The sequence below is a fragment of the Bombina bombina genome, chromosome 3 (genome assembly GCF_027579735.1).
Source record: "Bombina bombina isolate aBomBom1 chromosome 3, aBomBom1.pri, whole genome shotgun sequence".
Classification (NCBI taxonomy): Eukaryota; Metazoa; Chordata; class Amphibia; order Anura; family Bombinatoridae; genus Bombina; species Bombina bombina.
Genome location: NC_069501.1, coordinates 182134982 through 182155925, shown reverse-complemented (window position 1 = coordinate 182155925; position 20944 = coordinate 182134982).

The window sequence follows — 20944 nt, the reverse complement described above, 5'->3', positions numbered from 1 at the left end:
AAATCTGCCATCAAACCCACACCACAAGTAATAACTAAATTATTAACCTCTAAATCCGCCAACCCCAACATCGCAAACTACCTATTAAAACTATTAACCCCTAATCCCCCATTAACCCACAACGCAATAAACCCATTAAAACTATTAACCCCTAAACTGCCATTAACCCACAATGCAATAAACCCATTAAAACTATTAACCCCTAAACCGCCAAAGCCCACAACGCAATAAACCCATTAAACTATTAATCCCTAAACCACTGAAGCCCATTAAAACTATTAACCCATAAACCGCCAAAGCCCACAACGCAAGAAACCTAATAAAGTATTAACCCCTAAATCACCAAAGCCCATAACGCAAGAAACCTAATCCCTACCCTAACTCCCCCTAACCTAACACCCCCTAAATGAACCCAAATTACCTAATTTACAAAATACTAAAGTTACTATTAAATAAAAAAAAAACTAACACTACTTTAAAAATACAAATAAACTAAGTATAAATTAAAGGGACAGTCTAATCAAAATACTGGAGTAGACTGTCCCTTTAAGCTACAATTACAGATAATAAAAAAATCTAAGATTACAGAAAATAAAAAGAAAATTACCAAATTTAAAAAAAATGATACATAATCCCTAAGAAAAAATGCCCCCCCAAAATAAAAACACCCCCTACTCTAATAAATTACCAGTAGCCCTTAAAATGATATTTTGCAGGTCATTGCCCCAAGATAATCAGCTTTTACAAGAAAATACACAAAGCCCCCCCCTAACAGTAAACCCCCCCACCCACCAAAGCCCCCCAAATAAAATAACTTAACACTAAAAACCCTAAACTACCCATTGCCCTGAAAAGGGCATTTGTTGGGCATTGCCCTTAAAAGGGCATTTAGCTCTTTTACTGCCCACCCTATCTAAATAAAATAAACCCCCCCAAAAACCCCTTAAAAAACTCTAAGTCTAAACCCCAGGTTGCTACTCACCGTTCCTGAAGTCCGGCGGAGAAGGTCCTGTTCCAGGCAGTGAAGTCTTCTTCCAAGCGGCGACCTCTTCTTTCTTCTTCCTGGAACATCCTTCACGGAGCGGAGCTGAAGACTAAAGACCGCGGAGCTGAAGACCGGCGACCCTGGAACTTAAGACCTGCGACCCTGGAACTGAGGACCGACGACTGCGGAGCCATCTGAATCATGAAAGTTTATTTTAGACAAGACTGTCCCTTTAAATCAATAAAAGTTTTTTTTTTCTGGACAGTTTATTATATATTACAGTGCACCTTTGACAATGTTTTTATTTATTCCCAAATAAAATGTGCTGAAAAAAAACAATACAGATCGGTTACAACAAATTATTTTTGCAAAATCTGTACGGTCAAAGCATTTCAATAATGATAAGTCTCATAGTTAAATATGGAGCGCAATCCGATACTTGCACCGAAACCTGCGCCGCCTGTAATTTCACCTCGCACAGCGAGCTATCACATATACGGCGCCATAAGTCGGACAAACTAGCGATGTCCAGAAATAAGCGTAATTACAAATTTCTGGAGGCGCCAGTGACTTACGGCACTTTAGAAACTGCCGCCGCCTAAAAAAACTAACTAAAGTATAAAATATCCCTTAACTGTCTAACACGCCTCCCAAACATAGCCCGACATGTATACCCCTCTATCCGCAATCCCCCCTCTCACTTCTAACAATAAATGTATTAACCCCTAAACCGCCACTCCCGGACCCCGCCGCAGCAACCTATATTATATGTATTACCCCCTAATCTAATCCCCCTACACCGCCGCCACCTATATTAAATGTATTAACCCCTAATCTAATCCCCCTACACCTCCGCCACCTATATTAAATATATTAACCACTAAACCTAAGTCTAACCCTAACACCCCCTAACTTAATTATTATTAAAATAAATCTAAATAATATTAATATTAACTAAATTATTCCTATTTAAAACTAAATACTTACCTATAAAATAAACCCTAACGGCTAGATTTAGAGTTCTGCGGCCAAAGGGGTGCGTTAGCTACGCATGCTTTTTCCCTCCGCACCTTTTAAATAACGCTGGTATTTAGAGTTCACAGAAGGGCTGCGTTAGGCTCCAAAAAAGGGAGCATAGAGCATATTTACCGCCACTGCAATTCTAAATACCAGCGTTGCTTACGGACGCGGCCAGCTTAAAAAACGTGCTCGTGCACGATTCCCCCATAGAAAACAATGGGGCTGTTTGAGCTGCAAAAAAGCAGCGTTCAGCTCCTAACGCAGCCCCATTGTTTCCTATGGGGAAACACATCCTAAGGGCTCCATGTACTAAGCCGTCAATTCATCCGTCATTGTAGACGCGGATAAACTCGCCGTTACTCGCCGCGGGCGAAATGGTGTCCGCTGTCGCTATGTACTAATATTCCCCCAATAAATAGACAAGTCTAGCCCGCCGCGAGCAGTTGCGGATTGTTGATAAATTTGACGCCTCGCTCGCCGCGACTAAGCTGACGGTACTTAACTTTCAGTTGAATTGTCTGGCCAATTATTAACACGTGACATGCAAGGTGTCACGAACATCATAGTAGTCGCGGGATATTTTGCTCCTATAAAAGTTCAACTTATCTAAACAACTTTATTATTGTTCAAAATTTTTTGAAGAGTGATAACAGAGCGTTATTTTTGTAATATTTATTTACAATTTGGATATGGCTTCATCTGGATCTGATAATATATAAATATTAATATAAAAATAATTATAAAGATTGACAACTAACAATACAAATTTAAATAGATTACTCTTTAATTACAGTCGACAAATTGGGCGCAATTTATGTACATGGAAATGAGAGACAAATTAGACGCCAGTTATGCTGTAAGTACAATGCTGATATTACTGCCTTTTATATATGTCTAGACTGGCGTCTAGATTGACTTTCCTATTGTTTTGTACCTTGCCCGCCACCTAAAAGGTGGCGAGGCAAAAATAGCGAGGTGGGAGCGGAAATTGTAGCGAGCGGACAAATAGATTTTTTAGTACATTCGTTTTTTGGCGAGTTGGTGGTCAAATGTGTCTAATTACAGTGAAAAATGGAGCGGTAGCGAGGTTTGGCGGATAAGTACGCTCGCAATTTTAAAGATGCGAGTTTTAACATAATTGACGGCTTTGTACATATCAGTTTGCGAGTTTTGACGCGAGATTTGTTGCGGGTAGCTCGCTGACTGCTTAGTACATGGAGCCCTAAGTCTGCACCTAACACCCTAACATGTACCCCGAGTCTAAACACCCCTAACCTTACGCTTATTAACCCCTAATCTGCTGCCCCCGCTATCGCTGACCCCTGCATATTATTATTAACCCCTAATATGCCGCTCCATACACCGCCACAACCTACGTTATCCCTATGTACCCCTAATCTGCTGCCCCTAACACCGCCGAACCCTATGTTATATTTATTAACCCCTAATCTGCCGCCCCCGCTATCGCTGACCCCTGCATATTATTATTAACCCCTAATCTGCCGCTCCGTACACCGCCGCAACCTACGTTATCCCTATGTACCTCTAATCTGCTGCCCCTAACACCGTCGACCCCTATATTATATTTATTAACCCCTAATCTGCCGCCCCCAACGTTGCCTCCACCTACCTACAATAATTAACCCCTAATCTGCCGACCGGATCTCACCGCTACTCTAATAAATGTATTAACCCCTAAAGCTAAGTCTAACCCTAACCCTAACACCCCCCTAAGTTAAATATAATTTAAATCTAACAAAATAAATTAACTCTTATTAAATAAATTATTCCTATTTAAAGCTAAATACTTACCTGTAAAATAAACCCTAATATAGCTACAATATAAATTATAATTATATTGTAGCTATTTTAGGATTAATATTTATTTTACAGGCAACTTTGTAATTATTTTAACCAGGTACAATAGCTATTAAATAGTTAATAACTATTTAATAGTTACCTAGTTAAAATAATTACAAAATTACCTGTAAAATAAATCCTAACCTAAGTTACAATTAAACCTAACACTATACTATCAATAAATAAATTAAATAAAATACCTACAATTATCTACAATTAAACCTAACACTACACTATCAATAAATTAATTAAATACAATACCTACAAATAAATACAATTAAATAAACTAACTAAAGTACAAAAAATAAAAAAGAACTAAGTTACAAAAAATAAAAAAATATTTACAAACATTAGAAAAATATTACAACAATGTTAAACTAATTACACCTACTCTAAGCCCCCTAATAAAATAAGAAAGACCCCCAAAATAAAAAATGCCCTACCCTATTCTAAAATTAAAATAGAAAAGCACTTTTACCATACCAGCCCTGAAAAGGGCCCTTTGCGGGGCATGCCCCAAAGAATTCAGCTCTTTTGCCTGTAAAAAAAACACATACAATACCCCCCCAACATTACAACCCACCACCCACATACCCCTAATCTAACCCAAACCCCCTTTAAATAAACCTAACACTAAGCCCCTGAAGATCTCCCTACCTTGTCTTCACCACGCCGGGTTCACCGATCGATCCAGAAGAGCTCCTCCGATGTCTTGATCCAAGCCCAAGCGGGGGGCTGAAGATGTCCATGATCCGACTGAAGTCTTCATCCAAGCGGGAGCTGATGAGGTCCATGATTGGGCTGAAGTCTTCATCCAAGCGGGAGCTGAAGAGGTCCATGATCGGGCTGAAGTCTTCTATCAAGCGGCATCTTCAATCTTCTTTCTTCCGGATCCATGTTCATCCCGCCGACGCGGAACATCCATCTTCACCGACGACTTCCCGACGAATGACGGTTCCTTTAAGGGATGTCATCCAAGATGGCGTCCCTTGAATTCCGGTCGGTGAAGATGGATGTTCCAAATCGGCGGGATGAACATGGATCCGGAAGAAAGAAGATTGAAGATGCCGCTTGATAGAAGACTTCAGCCCGATCATGGACCTCTTCAGCTCCCGCTTGGATGAAGACTTCAGCCCAATCATGGACCTCATCAGCTCCCGCTTGGATGAAGACTTCAGTCGGATCATGGACATCTTCAGCCCCCCGCTAGGGCTTGGATCAAGACATCGGAGGAGCTCTTCTGGATCAATCGGTGAACCCGGCATGGTGAAGACAAGGTAGGGAGATCTTCAGGGGCTTAGTGTTAGGTTTATTTAAGGGGGGTTTGGGTTAGATTAAGGGTATGTGGGTGGTGGGTTGTAATGTTGGGGGGGGTATTGTATGTTTTTTTTTACAGGCAAAAGAGCTGAATTCGTTGGGGCATGCCCCGCAAAGGGCCCTTTTCAGGGCTGGTAAGGTAAAAGAGCTTTTCTATTTTCATTTTAGAATAGGGTAGGGCATTTTTTATTTTGGGGGTCTATGTTATTTTATTAGGGGGCTTAGAGTAGGTGTAATTAGTTTAAAATTGTTGTAATATTTTTCTAATGTTTGTAAATATTTTTTAATTTTTTGGAACTTAGTTCTTTTTTATTTTTGTACTTTAGTTAGTTTATTTAATTGTATTTATTTGTAGGTATTGTATTTAATTAATGTATTGATAGTGTAGTGTTAGGTATAATTGTAGGTATTTTATTTAATTAATTTATTGATAGTGTAGTGTTAGGTTTAATTGTAACTTAGGTTAGGATTTATTTTACAGGTAATTTTGTAATTATTTTAACTAGGTAGCTATTAAATAGTTATTAACTATTTAATAGCTATTGTACCTGGTTAAAATAAATACAGAGTTGCCTGTAAAATAAATATTAATCCTAAAATAGCTACAATATAATTATTATGTATATTGTAGCTATATTAGGGTTTATTCTACAGGTAAGTATTTAGCTTTAAATAGGAATAATTTATTTAATAAGAGTTAATTTTTTTTGTTAGATAAAAATTATATTTAACTTAGGTGGGTGTTAGGGTTAAGGTTAGAATTAGCTTTAGGGGTTAAAAAATGTATTAGAGTAGCGGTGAGCTCCGGTCGGCAGATTAGGGGTTAATGCTTGAAGTTAGGTGTCGGCGATGTTAGGGAGGGCAGATTAGGGGTTAATACTATTTATTATAGGGTTATTGAGGCGGGAGTGAGGCGGATTAGGGGTTAATACATTTATTATAGTAGCGGTGCGGTCCGGTCGTCAGATTAGGGGTTAATAAGTGTAGGTAGGTGGCGGCGACGTTGGGGGCGGCAGATTAGGGGGTAATAAAAATTATGTAGGTGTCAGCGATATTAGGGGCAGCAGATTAGGGGTACATAGGGATAACGTAGGTGTCGGCGGTGTACGGAGCGGCAGATTAGGGGTTAAAAAATTTTAATAGAGTGGCGGCGATGTGGGGGGGGGCCTCGGTTTAGGGGTACATAGGTAGTTTATGGGTGTTAGTGTACTTTAGAGCACAGTAGTTAAGAGCTTTATAAACCGGCGTTAGCCCAGAAAGCTCTTAACTAATGACTTTTTTCTGAGGCTGAAGTCTTGTCGTTAGATTTCTAACGCTCACTTCAGCCAAGACTCTAAATACCGGCGTTAGAAAGATCCCATTGAAAAGATAGGATACGCAAATGGCGTAGGGGGATCTGCGGTATGGAAAAGTCGCGGCTGCAAAGTGAGCGTTAGACCCTTTCCTGACTGACTCCAAATACCAGCGGGCGGTAAAAACCAGCGTTAGGAGCCTCTAACGCTGGTTTTGACGGCTACCGCCAAACTCTAAATCTAGGCCTCTGATAGCTACAATATAATTAATAATTACATTGTAGCTATTTTAGGGTTTATATTTATTTTACAGGTAACTTTGTATTTATTTTAACTAGGTACAATAGCTATTAAATAGTTAATAACTATTTAATAGCTACCTAGTTAAAATAATTACCAAATTACCTGTAAAATAAATCCGAACCTAAGTTACCATTACAATTGACACTACACTATCAATAAATTAATTAAATAAACTAAAATTATCTAAACTAAAATACAATTAAATGCACTAAACTATATAACAAAAAACAAACAAACACTAAATTACAAAAAATAAAAAAAGATTACAAGAATTTTAAACTAATTACACCTAATCTAAGCCCCCTAATAAAATAAAAAAGCCCCCCAAAATAATAAAATTTCCCTACCCTAAACTAAATTACAAAAGTAATCAGCTCTATTACCAGCCCTTAAAAGGGCCTTTTGCGGGGCATTGCCCCAAAGTAATAAGCTCTTTTACCTGTAAAAAAAAGAACAACCCCCCCATTACAACCCACCACCCACACACCCCTACTCTAAAACCCACCTGATCCCCCCTTAAAAAAACCTAAGTTTAACCCCCAAGTGCTCCTTGCCTGTCCTGAAGACCGGCGGAGAAGGTCTTGTTCCAGGTGGTGAAGTCTTCTTCCAAGTGGCGACATCTTCTTCTTCCAGGAACCAGCCGGCGCGGAGCGGAGGATTTGAAGACCGATGACCCCGGAGCTGAAGACCGTCCACTCTGGAACGGAAGACAGGTGATGCTGGAACTGAAGATCGGCGACATTGGAACTGAAGACCGGAGCCATGGAGCGTGGAGGATCCTCTTCATACGATCTCCGCCATACACTGAATAGGAATTCAAGGTACGCGATTAAAAATGGCGTCCCTTGAATTCCTATTGGCTGATTTGAGCCTTCAAATTCAAATCAGCCAATCGGATAAGAGCTACTTTAATTCTATTGGCTGATTTGAAAAGCCAATAGAATAAGACCTACTGTAATTCTATTGGCTGATTAGAATAGCCAGAGCTGATTACTTTTGTAATTTAGTTTAGGGTAGGGAAATTTTATTATTTTGGGGGGCTTTTTTATTTTATTAAGGTCTTAGATTAGGTGTAATTAGCTTAAAATTCTTTTAATCTTTTTTTATTTTTTGTAATTTAGTGTTTTTTGTTTTTTTGTAATATAGTTTAGTGTATTTAATTGTATTTTAGTTTAGATAATTTTAGTTTATTTAATTAATTTATTGATAATGTATTGTTAGGTGTAATGGTAACTTAGGTTAGGATTTATTTTACAGGTAATTTGGTAATTATTTTAACTAGGTAGCTATTAAATAGTTATTAACTATTTAATAGCTATTGTACCTAGTTAAAATAAATACAAAGTTACCTGTAAAATAAATATAAACCCTAAAATATCTAAAATGTAATTATTAATTATATTGTAGCTATCTTAGGGTTTATTTTATAGGTAAGTATTTAGTTTTAAATAGGAATAATTTAGTTAATAATATTAATATTATTTAGATTTATTGAAAAAATAATTAAGTTAGGGGGTGTTATAGGTGGCGGCGGTGTTGGGGAATTAGATTAGGGGTTAATATATTTAAAATAGGTGGCGGCGTTGTAGGGGGGTCAGATTAACGGTTAATATATTTAAAATAGGTGGCGGTGGTGTAGGGGGATTAGATTAGGGGTTAATATATTTAAAATAGGTGGCGGCGGTGTAGGGGGATTAGATTAGGGGTTAATACATTTAATATAGGTGGCGGCAGTGTAGGGGTTTTTTATTAGGGGTTAATACATTTAATATAGGTGGCGGCGGTGTAGGGGGTCAGATTAGGGGGTAATACATATAATATAGGTGGCGGCGGTGTAGGGGGTCAGATTAGGGGGTAATACATATAAAATAGGTGGCGGCGGTGTAGGGGGGTCAGATTAGGGGGTAATACATATAATGTAGGTAGCGGCGGGGTCCAGGAGCGGCGGTTTAGGGGTTAAACACTTTATTAAGGATTGTGGCGGGGGATTGCAGTTGACAGGTAGATAGACATTGCACATGCGTTAGGTTTTATTTTGCAGGCAGTTTAGGGAGTTACGGGGCTCCAATACTCAGCGTAAGGCCTGCTACGGGTGCATTTTATGGCGAGGTGAAAATGGAGTAAGGGTGAAATATACGAGCGTAACTTCTAGGTTACATCGTATATGTGATACCAAACCCGCGCAATATTTGGACTCGCCGGCTTTTGAGGGTGACGCTGCATATCGGATCGGGCCCATGGTGTTTCTAAGTCTGATGAAGAAACCTAGCATATTTAAAGGGACATTAGACTGCTGGGTACAACTACAGTCACATGGTTATTGTATTTATGTTGTGTTTAGTGCAACTTTTTTTTAAAACACTACCCTCTATGTGAGCTTTATGTGAGGGCTTCTGTCGCGCTAACTCAACAAGCGTAAATTTCCAGTAGAGTAGGAAAAACTACAGCATGGTTAGTAGACTTGCACATTCGTTTTGTTACAGATGCAAATTTGTGATAAAAAGCAGATATCCGAACGAATGCACAAACTAATGTAAAGAAAATGAACAAATACTAACAAATTGAGCTGAATGGATTTGTTTCTTTTAACTTAGCTTTAAAAGGTTAAATACTGACCTGTAGCACGGTCCTTTAGCCCAGGCTCTGGGATCAGCCACGCTAAACTTCTTATTAGCGCAACTCTGGGCTCTGTAAAGAAGGTTCAGGATTAGCGTAGCTCCGCAGCACACTATAGCTAAGTATAAGTCTACACCTGAACTTTATCACCTGTAGCAAAGGAACATTTACATTAAAGGGACACTGTAACCAAAAATGTTCTTTTGTGATATCGATAGAGCATGAAATTTTAAGCAACTTTCTAATTTACTCCTATTATCAAATTTTCTTCATTCTCTTGGTATCTTTATTTGAAATGCAAGAATGTAAGTTTAGATGCCGGCCCATTTTTGGTGAACAACCTGGGTTGTCCTTGCTGATTGGTGGATAAATTCATCCACCAATAAAAAAGTGCTGTCCAGAGTACTGAAACCAAAAAAAAAGCTTAGATGCCTTCTTTTTCAAATAATGATAGCAAGAGAACGAAGAAAAATTTAAAATAGGAGTAAATTAGAAAGTTGCTTAAATTTGCATGCTCTTTCTGAATTACAAAAGAAAAAATTTGGGTTCAGTGTCCCTTTAATTTTAAGGAAAACTGATGTAAATGTTCCCCAAATATTCAGTGTTGGTTTCGCTTTAAATTAAATGAATACCGAATAGTGCAGCAGATGAATACTCAGAAAACAAATTTTTCTGAATATTGTGTTCTGAAAGATTCGTCCAAAACGAATTTATCACTGCTGCACAAGTCTAATGGTCAGTAGTAATCAAGCTACTGTAGTTATACTCAAATGTGTAATGTCCCTTTAAGAGACTGCACTATATTATTTAGTTGGACCAATACAAGCATTGTTTAAATTCACTTTTATTATTTTATTAGCATACAACTATTTAAAGGGACAGTCTAGATAAAAAAAACCTTTCATGATTCAGATAGAGCATGTAATTTTAAACAATTTTCCAATTTACTTTTATCACCAATTTTGCTTTGTTCTCTTGGTATTCTTAGTTGAAAGCTTAACCTAGGAGGTTCATATGCTAATTTCTTAGACCTTGAAGCCCACCTATTTCAGATTGCATTTTAACAGTTTTTCACCACTAGAGGGTGTTAGTTCACGTATTTAATATAGATAACACTGTGCTCGTGCACGAGAAGTTATCTGGGAGCAGACACTGATTGGCTAGACTGCAAGTCTGTCAAAAGAACTGAAAAAAGGGGCAGTTTGCAGAGGCTTAGATACAAGATAATCACAGAGGTTAAAAGTATATTATTATAACTGTGTTAGTTATGCAAAACTGGGAAATGGGTAATAATGGGATTATCTATCTTTTAAAACAATAAAAATTCTGGTGTAGACTGTCCCTTTAAAGCAAAAAAGGATGCAACCGCACAACAGAAGAGGCACCAAAAAGAAGGCTAAAAAAAATAAAAACTTTATGAAATTTAAAAATGCAAATACATATCAGGAAACTCCTGACTAGTTTCGTGCCACACCAGACACTTAATCATAGGATATGTGATACTGCACAGGCTCCATATTTAAAGGGACCTGATTAGCCTGCAATCAAAATAATTAAAAATATCTGATATAGATAAAAAGAATGCATGAGCAGCAAAAATATATTACAAATTACTATGTGCAAACACAAGCATGATAAAAACGGCAGAAATACAAAGAAATTTGCCCACAATGACATTGTGAAACTATAACAGAAAATATAATAATTAAACCCCCAACAAACAGATCATATATTGGACATGATACACAGAAAGGAGAGGTCAAAGTCCTAAAATCAAACTAAATACAACCAAATCAATATATGCAATGATAACCTATTAAACGAAAAGAATATCCTTATCAAAAACATTTCATAAATATATTGATATAAGCAATTTTTGTTTAAAAAAGGCAGTTAGTCAATAACATGATTATTATGAACCCTACATTCAGGATATATAGTTTCAATCTATATCATTAGATTTAATTTAATTTAATAAATGGACATGACCTTATTTAGGGAATGAGAACTCCTTTTTTTAAATGCTAGTAAAATACTAGTACTAATAATTATGAAATATTAATTCCACCCATGTAAATGTGCTTTAGATATTTAAATACACATAAATAGATAATACCCTAAGAAAAGAAGGGGCACTAATCTATGAAATAACTCATATCCCATTCTCGGTTAAGCCCAGTGGGGGTGATAGTTCGCAATTTGTAAATCCAACACAATTCCTGTTTTTGTAACAGCTTATAGTTACCACCACCTTTTAAGGGTGGCATTACTTTATCAATAACTTTGACCGTCATGTTGAAAACATTTGTCATATGGAACAAGTTGTGATGTCTGGCAACAGCTGATTCTCTAACAAAATCTTTAGTATCTCTGATGTGTTCCCTTACTCGGGACCTCAGTTCTCTAGAGGTCTGACCAACATACTGGAGAGAACACACCTTGCATTCAAGTAAGTAAACCACAAATGAACTCTGACAGTTAGCATAAAATGTACTTGGGAATTCCTCATTGGTTACTGTGCATTTACACCCATTGCCGACATACAAAACTCCACAGGTAATGCAAGTGCCATTTCCACACCTATGTGTCCCAAAAACTATTTACCTTGATTAACTATAGCTAACTTTCAGCTATATTATGAGTTATGCGTGTTATAGGGAAATTAACGAAAGCAACAAAAGTTGCGTTATTTAACCCTCTATAGCGCAGCCATTACAAGTTTTCAAACAGCCGGCTTGTGCATGCGATATGGTGGTTTTAAGCTCCATACCGTACACAATTCAAGCGCTGCTTTGACGTGATTGCGCACGCTTTCCATCTAGACAAAAAACACCCAAAAAAACCTTAAAAAACCTATTACTAACTCCCGAAGATCCACTTACAGTTTTTGAAGTCCCGCTTGAACGATCTTCATCCAGGGGGCAAAGTCCTCATCCAGGCGGCGAGAAGTCTTCATCCACGCGGCCTCTTCTATCTTCATCCAGGCGGCGAAGTCCTCATCCAGGTGGTGAGAAGTCTTCATCCAGATGGCCTCTTTTATCTTCATCCCGGCGGCGGTTCAATTAGGGCTATTAGATTAGGTGTAATTCTTTTTTATTTTTTATAATTTTGTTTATTATTTTTTGTAATTTAGTGTTTGTTAATTTTTGTAATTTAGTCTTTTTTATTTTTTGTAATTAGATAGTTTGTGATTTTTAGAGTAGTGTTAGGATTTTTTTAATGTGTATTTTAGTTTAATTTAATTGGTAGTTAGCTTAATTTTAGTATATATTATTATATTACAGTATATTATTTTAATTGTTAGTTTAAACTTAGTTTTTCTAATTTGACAGGTAAGTTTTAATTTAATTTAAGATAGGGAAATTTAAATTTTAAAATAAAGTTAGGGTGGCATTAGGTTACTACTTTAAATTAGTTTATTGCGATGTGGGGGCTTTCGGATTAGGGGTTAATAGTTTAATTTAGTATATTTCATTGTGGGGGCTTCCGGTTTAGGGGTTAATAGGTTAATTATAGTGGCGGGGGTGTAGGGCTTAATAACTTTGGTATAGTGAGGCAATGTGGGTGGACGGCAGATTAGGGGTTAATACAATTAAAATAGTGTTTGCAATGCATGGGTGGCGGTTTAGGGGTTAATAACTTTAGTATAGTGGTGGCGATGTCGGGGAGCGCCAGAATAGGGGTTAATAGTTTTTATTAGTGGTGACAATATCGGGAGCGGCAGATTAGGGGTTAATAACTTTAAAATAGTATTTGCAATGCGGGATGGCCTCGGTTTAGGGGTTAATAGGTAGTTTACGGGTGAAGAATGAAGAAAAAGACAAGGGGCGCCTCATAGTGTAATTTGTAATTACTAATGTGATATGTATCAAGATGAATAAAAACTACTCACAAGAAAAGTGGCATCTTAAACAAATAAGATGCTATCAGGCAGACTAACGTTTATGCAGCAGTCAGTTCGCTGTGGATCTCCGTATGTTCAACCCGGCAAATCTGGACTCAGGTCATCAAACAGCCGCCTTCCAAAGCTGGTAACAAAATGAAGGTGTGTACCTCCACAGGATTACAGCGTATCCAGCAGGATAGAAGCAGAGTGCAGGTGTCTCTCAAACACTGGGAACAACAATCAGCTGCAGGCTAACCATTATAAGGGCTGCAGTAAAGGTTCCAATGTGTGAATAAAGTGAGATAGCCACAAAACCGGGTCGTGGTTAAAAAGTCTTTCTTTATTAATTTGCAATGTGTTTCTCGGTCAACATAGGACCGTTTCATCAGACATACAGTTTATGGGTGTTTAGTGCACTTTGTAACACTTTAGTTATGAGTTTTATGTAACAGTTTTGTGGCGTAAAACTCATAACTACTGGTCTCAGATTGCGAAACGGATCTTGTCGGTATAGGCTGGAACGCAAGCTTTTTAGCCTTTACTGCAAAACTGCGCTATGGAAGTCCCATGAAAAAAACTTCATTTTTACGTGTGCGGGACTAAAGTTGCAATACAGGCTAAAAAGTTTGTGGTACAGCTATAGCGACAAGACTTGTAATGGCTGCGGTGCTGTTTTAATGCTGAAATTAACTTTTTTCCGCGTTCAGCAAAACTCGTAATCTAGGTGAAAGGCAATAGGGAGCACCTCATATTTCTTTAAGGCACAGTTCCAATAAATTAATGGACTTACACTTTTGGGACTCATCGTTTGTTTCTTCCTCACCACATATAGCTAACATATACTACTTTAAAATTTGGAAAATAATTACACAATCTTTCACACTGAAGTGTTACCAATTATGATGATTACCTGTATTGTGGATTTATCTCTCATAATGTGTGATTAGAGAGATTAACTTTGCTTTCACTTTTCTTTAGAACATAAGGTATGTGTTTATAAAGACCCATGAATTATCATAAGTTAAAAGTATTGGCTAACACATCATAGAATTTAAAGTTAGACCATAATTTAAATTGATTTCATTTTAAGAGGATCAAGTGCGCACCATAGAAATTCTGCTGAATGCCAACTAACCTCAAGTCTGCCTGTTTGATAATTGTCCCGGAACTTGCAATTTCATGGTCTGCTGAATGAAATATGAAGACAGACAGGTCTGAGCCATTATTAAACAACTGGTGGTTCTGTCCAGAAAAGTAAAAGATGATCATTTTAGGGTTAATAACAAATTCTATTAAACAAAATGTTTAGGTTTTAGAAAAATATTTTATATAAGAGTGTATACTTTTTGCATAATTGTTCAAAGCTATATTTGTTTCCATGCATAAAGAAAATATCATGCAAACTAAAAAACAACTTTATATATTGTGACTACAGAGTATTGTTGCATTACACTATTATTAATGATCCTAATAAATAACATCATTTTAGTAATTAGTTAGGTCTTCATCTTCTGTTTTCTCAGAAATGGATATAGCTACAAACAATCAGTATATTGATCTATATTTATAAAAATAACCTATTCTAACGGCTAGATTAAGAGTTTTGCGTTATGAGTGAAAAAGCCTCATAACGCTGCTTTTTCACTACCGCTGGTATTACGAGTTTTGCAGGTATATCTGTACCGCACACTTTTTTGGCCGTAACGCAACGTAACTACCGCAGCTTTCAAAAAGTAATTTTTTTCAATGGGACTTCCACAGCGCCGGTATTACGAGTGTGCCTCTCTGGCCAAAAAGTGAGCGGTACAGCCTATAACTACAAGATCCATACCGTAAACTGAAAGTCAGTAGTTAAGAGTTTTATTGGCTAACGCCGTAACATAAAACTCTTAACTAAAGTGATAAAAAATACACTAACACCCATAAACTACCTATTAACCCCTAAACCGAGGCCCTCCCGCATCGCAAACACTAAAATAAAATTATTAACCCCTGATCTGCTGCTCCTGACATCGCCGCCACTAGAATAAACATATTAACCCCTAAACTGCCGTACTCCCACATCGCAAACACTAGTTAAATATTATTAACACCTAATCTGCTGTCCCTAACATCGCCACAACCTATATTACTGTTATTAACCCCTAATCTGCTGCCCCCAAAATCGCCGCCACTATTCTAAAGTTATAAACCCCTAAACCTAACCCTAAGTGTAACCCTAACACTCACTAACTTTAATATAATGAAAATAAATCTAAATAAAAATTACTATCATTAAAGGGACACTGAACCCAGATTTTTTTCTTTTGTGATTCAGATAGAGCATGCAATTTTAAGCAACTTTCTAATTTACTCCTATTATCAAATGTTCTTTATTATCTTGGTATCTTTATTTGAAAAGCAAGAATGTAAGTTTAGATGCCGGCCCATTTTTGGTGAACAACCTGGGTTATACATTCATCCACCAATAAAAAAGTGCTGTCAAGAGTCCTGAAACAAACAAAAAGCTTAGATGCCTTCTTTTTCAAATAAAGATATCAAGAGAACGAAGAAAAATTGATAATAGGAGTAAATTACAAAGTTGCTTAAAATTGCATGCTCTATCTGAATCACAAAAGAAAAAATGTGAGTTCAGTGTCCCTTTAACTAAATAATTCCTATTTAAAACTAAATACTTACCTATAAAATAAACCCTAAGCTAGCTACAATATAACTAATAGTTACATTGTAGCTATCTTAGGTTTTATTTTTATTTCACAGGCAAGTTTGTATTTATTTTAACTAGGTAGACTAGTTAGTAAATAGTTATTAACTATTTACTAGCTACCTAGTTAAAATAAATACAAATCTACCTGTAAAATAAAACCTAACCTGGGTACACTAACACCTAACCTTACACTACAATTAAATAAATTACATTAAATAATTAAATACAACTAAATTACAAAAAAAACAAAACTCAATTACACAAAATAAAAAAAAGAAATGATCAAATATTTAAACTAATTACACCTAATCTAATAGACCGATCAAAATAAAAAGCCCCCCAAAATAAAGCCTAGCCTAAACTAAACTGCCAATAGCCCTTAAAAGGGCCTTTTGCGGGGCGTTGCCCCAAATAAATCAGCTCTTTTACCTGTGAAAAAACAAAAAAACAACCTTCTATCAGCCAATCGGAATTCAAGGGACGCCATCTTGGATGATGTAATTTAAAGGAACCTTCAGTGTACGGCTGGGACCATATGAAGAGGATGCTCCGCGCCAGATGTCTTGAAGATGGAGCCACTCCGCGTCGGAAGGATGACGATAGAAGATGCCATCTGGATGAAGACTTCTGCCCGTCTGGAGGACCACTTCTTGCCGCTTGGATGAAGACTTCTCACAGCTTCATTGAGGACTTCTTGCTGCTTGGATGAAGACTTCTCCCGACTTCGTTGAGGATGGATGGATGAAGTGGATCTTCTGGGGTTAGTGTTAGGTTTTTTTAAGGGTTTATTGGGTGGGTTTTATTTTTAGCTTAGGGTTTGGGCTGAAAAAGAGCTAAATGCTCTGGTTGTGTGGGTGGTGGGTTTTACTGTAGGGCGGTCTTTTGTATTTTTTTTTTAAAGGTAAAAGAGCTGATTTCTTTTGGGGCCCTTTTAAGGGCTATTGGCAGATTAGTTTAGGCTAGGGTTTTTTTATTTTAATTTATTTAATTGTAGTGTAAGGTTTGGGGTTAGTGTAAGACAGGTTAGGTTTTATTTTACAGGTAAATTTGTATTTATTGTAGCTAGGTAGTTAGTAAATAGTTAATAACTATTTACTAACTAGTCTACCTAGTTAAAATAAATGCAAACTTAGCTGTGAAATAAAAATAAAACCTAAGGTATTTCATTTTAAATAGGAATTAGTTAGGTATTAACTGTAATTTTTATTTAGATTTATTTTAATTAGGTTCAAGTTAGTGTGTGATTACGTTAGGGTTAGAGTTAGGGTTAGGTTTATTTTGAATCCGGAAAGTTGTGTGTAAGGAGAGATAGTTATATTCGTCCTCTGTAGTGTTTACTGGCATTAAAACAGATTTATCCATATTTATGGAAAATTTTGAAACTAGTTTAAAGTAGAAGAAAGAGGGTGTCTCACCATAAGGCATGACAAAATAAGAGTTTAAGAATGCACAACCAGCTCCCTTAAGGTACAGGAAATATTAAAACTTAATCCTTTATTTAAATATTTTAAAAATGGTAAATACCTTGGTTCTTAGAACCTACACACAAATTAACACCAAAAGACACACACACTGAAAAACCTGTATTAGTAAGCTCCAAAAAAAGAAAGATAGACTTACAGCAATATCCCCACTTGTGCACCCCCCCCCCCTTATGCCAACTTATACCTGGGACGGTGGGAGGCCCTGTTTGTTTTCTCTCCCCAAATGCAAAAATATAATCAGTATGTATCTCTGTGGGCCTGCTACATAGATGATATCATGATTCTATGGGAAGGCCCAATCGAGTTACTTAAGGAATTTATGTAAGAACTAAATACCAACCAGATGGGTTTATTTCTTACATACTCTGTGAGTAAAGAAAAAGTAGACTTCTTGGACATATCCATTATTAAAACCTCAGATAACATACTGGTCACAGAATTATTCAGAAAAGCTACCTCCACCAACAATATGTTACATGCCACAATTACATCAATTGTAACACAAATAACGTAATCTAGTGTTTAAGCTGTGACTGTAACATTTACTATGTGGGTATATCCACTCGCACCCTTGCCACTAGAATAACTGAACATCTTAGTAACATCCGCAATGCCAGAAAGGCATTAGAAAAAGGAAAACAAATAACCACTTTGGCCAAACACTTTCTGACTTATCACAATGCTAACCCTAAAGCTCTGAAATGCTGGGGTTTAGATACAATCAAATGTGGTATCAGAGGTGGAGATGCCCAGAAATCGCTATATTACAAAAAGAGACTAAGTGGATTCCTTATAAATAGTGTGTGCCCCAATGGAATGAACAACAATAATAATTATTGGGTATACTAGTCGAAAAGCCTGCCCAGAGGGCAGTCTAATTATTCTTTAAACTACAGATGTAGAAACAACGTATTTTGTAACTCTTCTTTTATATACAAATTTAAGCTACAGGTGTAGCAATACTATAATTTTAATGGACTACTATCTTAACTATATCAAAATTATTTTCTATATAATAAACTACAGATATAGCCACACTCTAATTAGACAAACTACTGTCCTAAATAACGTTTCTTCTCTTTAAATTATATCTACTTTAAGTATATTTCTTTATATACATAACCCCTAAACCGCAAAACCCCTACATCGCAATAAACCTATTTACCCTATTAACCCCTAAACCGCAAAACACCTAAATCGCAATAAACCTATTTAACTTATTAACCCTTTAAGCTGCCAAAACCCACAATGCAAATAACTATTTAAATAACTAAGTACAGTACACTAACCTAACACCCCCTAACCTAACAACCCCTAACCTAACACCCCATTAAATAAACCCAAATTACCTAAACTAATACATTCTAAAGTAAAAAAAAAAAAAAAATAATAATAAGTTTACAAAAATAAAAAAAGCTAACATTACAGAAAAAAAAAAAATCAAATTACCAAATTTAACAAAATGAAACCTAATCCCTATTAAAATAAAACACCCCCAAAATAAAAACACCCCCTACTCTAATAATAAACTACCAGTTTAATGGGCTTTTTGCAGGGCATTGCCCCAAGATAATGAGCTCTTTTTTACAAAAAATATACTATTGGCTGATTTGAATAGCCAATAAAATTTCACTTGCTCTAATCCTATTGGCTAATTTAAATAGCCAATATGATTTGAGTAGCTTGCATCTTGGCTGATTTGAATTGGAAGAATCAAATCAGCCAATAGGATTTCAAGGGACGCCATCTTTAATCGCGTACCTTGAATTCACTATTCGTACGAAGGGGATCCTCCACACTCCATGGCTCTGCGGTCGCCGGTCTTCAGATCCAGGGTCGCCGGTCTTCAGCTCCGCAGTCTTCAGTCTTCAGTCTTCAGCACCGCTCTGCACAGGATGTTCCTGGAAGAAGAAGAGGTTGCGCTTGGAAGAGGACTTCACCGCCTGAAACAGGACCTGCTCCTCCAGACTTCAGGAACCGTGAATACCGACCTGGGATTTAGATTTAGGATTTTTTAAGGGTTTTTTGGGGGGATTTGTTTTATTTAGATTAGGGATGGGCAGAAAAAGAGCTAAATGCCCTTTTAAGGGCAATGCTCAAACAAATGCCCTTTTCAGGGCAATGGGTAGTGTTAGGTTCTTTTATTTTGGGGGGTGGGGGGGTTTAATGTTAGGTGGGACTTTGTATATTTTTTTTAAAGAGCTGATTATCTTAGGGCAATGCCCTGCAAAAAGCCCTTTTAAGGGCTACTTGTAGTTTATTATTAGAGTAGGGGGTGTTTTATTTTGGGGGGTCTTTTTTTTTTTAATAGGGATTAGGTTTAATTTTGTTAAATTTGGTAATTCGATTTTTTTATTTTCTGTAATGTTAGTTTTTTATTTTTTGTAAACTTATTTTTTTTATTTTTTTGTAACTTTAGAATGTATTAGTTTAGGTAATTTGGGTTTATTTAATGGGATGTTAGGTTAAGGCTTGTTAGGTTAGGGGGTGTTAGGTTAGGGGTTGTTAGATTAGGGGTTGTTAGGTTAGGGGGTGTTAGGTTAGTGTACTGTACTTAGTTATTTAAATAGTTATTTGCGTTGTGGGTTTTGCGGTTTAAAGGGTTAATACGTTAAATAGGTTTATTGTGATGTAAGGGTTTTGTGGTTTAGGGGTTAATAGGGTAAATAGGTTTATTGCGATGTAGGGGTTTTTCGGTTTAGGGGTTAATAGGGTAAATAGGTTTATTGTGATGTAGGGATTTTGCAGTTTAGGGGTTAATAGGGAAAATAGGTTTATTGCTATGTAGAAATCTGCACACTGTGGACCCTCCCCAACTCTCCAATCTTATTCTTATACGCTTCTCCCACACTTCAACAATATCCTGCCCTGACCTTGCTATAACCCACTATAACAATACTCTCTCCGCTGCACTTGACACTCTCGCTCCTCCCCAACTTTGCAAAGCCCCACATCATCAGCTCCAGCCCTGGCACTCCCAACAAACACGTCACCAACAAAAATGCTCACTCACTGCTGAACGTGCCTGGAGGAAATCCCGCTCTGAACCTGATTTCCTGCACTATAAGTTAATTCTTTACTCTTACACCTCTCCCCGTCGCTTAGCTAAGCAAACATACTTCTCTTATATCCACTCACTCTTCAAACCCTAAAAGGCTCTTCTCCATTTTCAACTCTCTCCTCTACCCACCTGCACCACCCCCATCATCTGCATTCAGTGCTCAAGACCTTGCTGACTATTTTTTCAATAAAACACTTGCCATCCGAAGAAACATCCCAACAAAAACCTGCAATCTCCCAACTTCTCTCCCAGTCACTCCCTCTGCCACTCTCTGTACCCTCCTTCCAACCACTGAGAGGGAAGTGGCTTCCCTTTTGTCTTCCTCATACCTCACTACCTGCCCACTTGACCCTATTCTTTCACATCTAATTCCCCCTCTGTCTCCCACCCTCACTCCAGCTCTTACTCACATA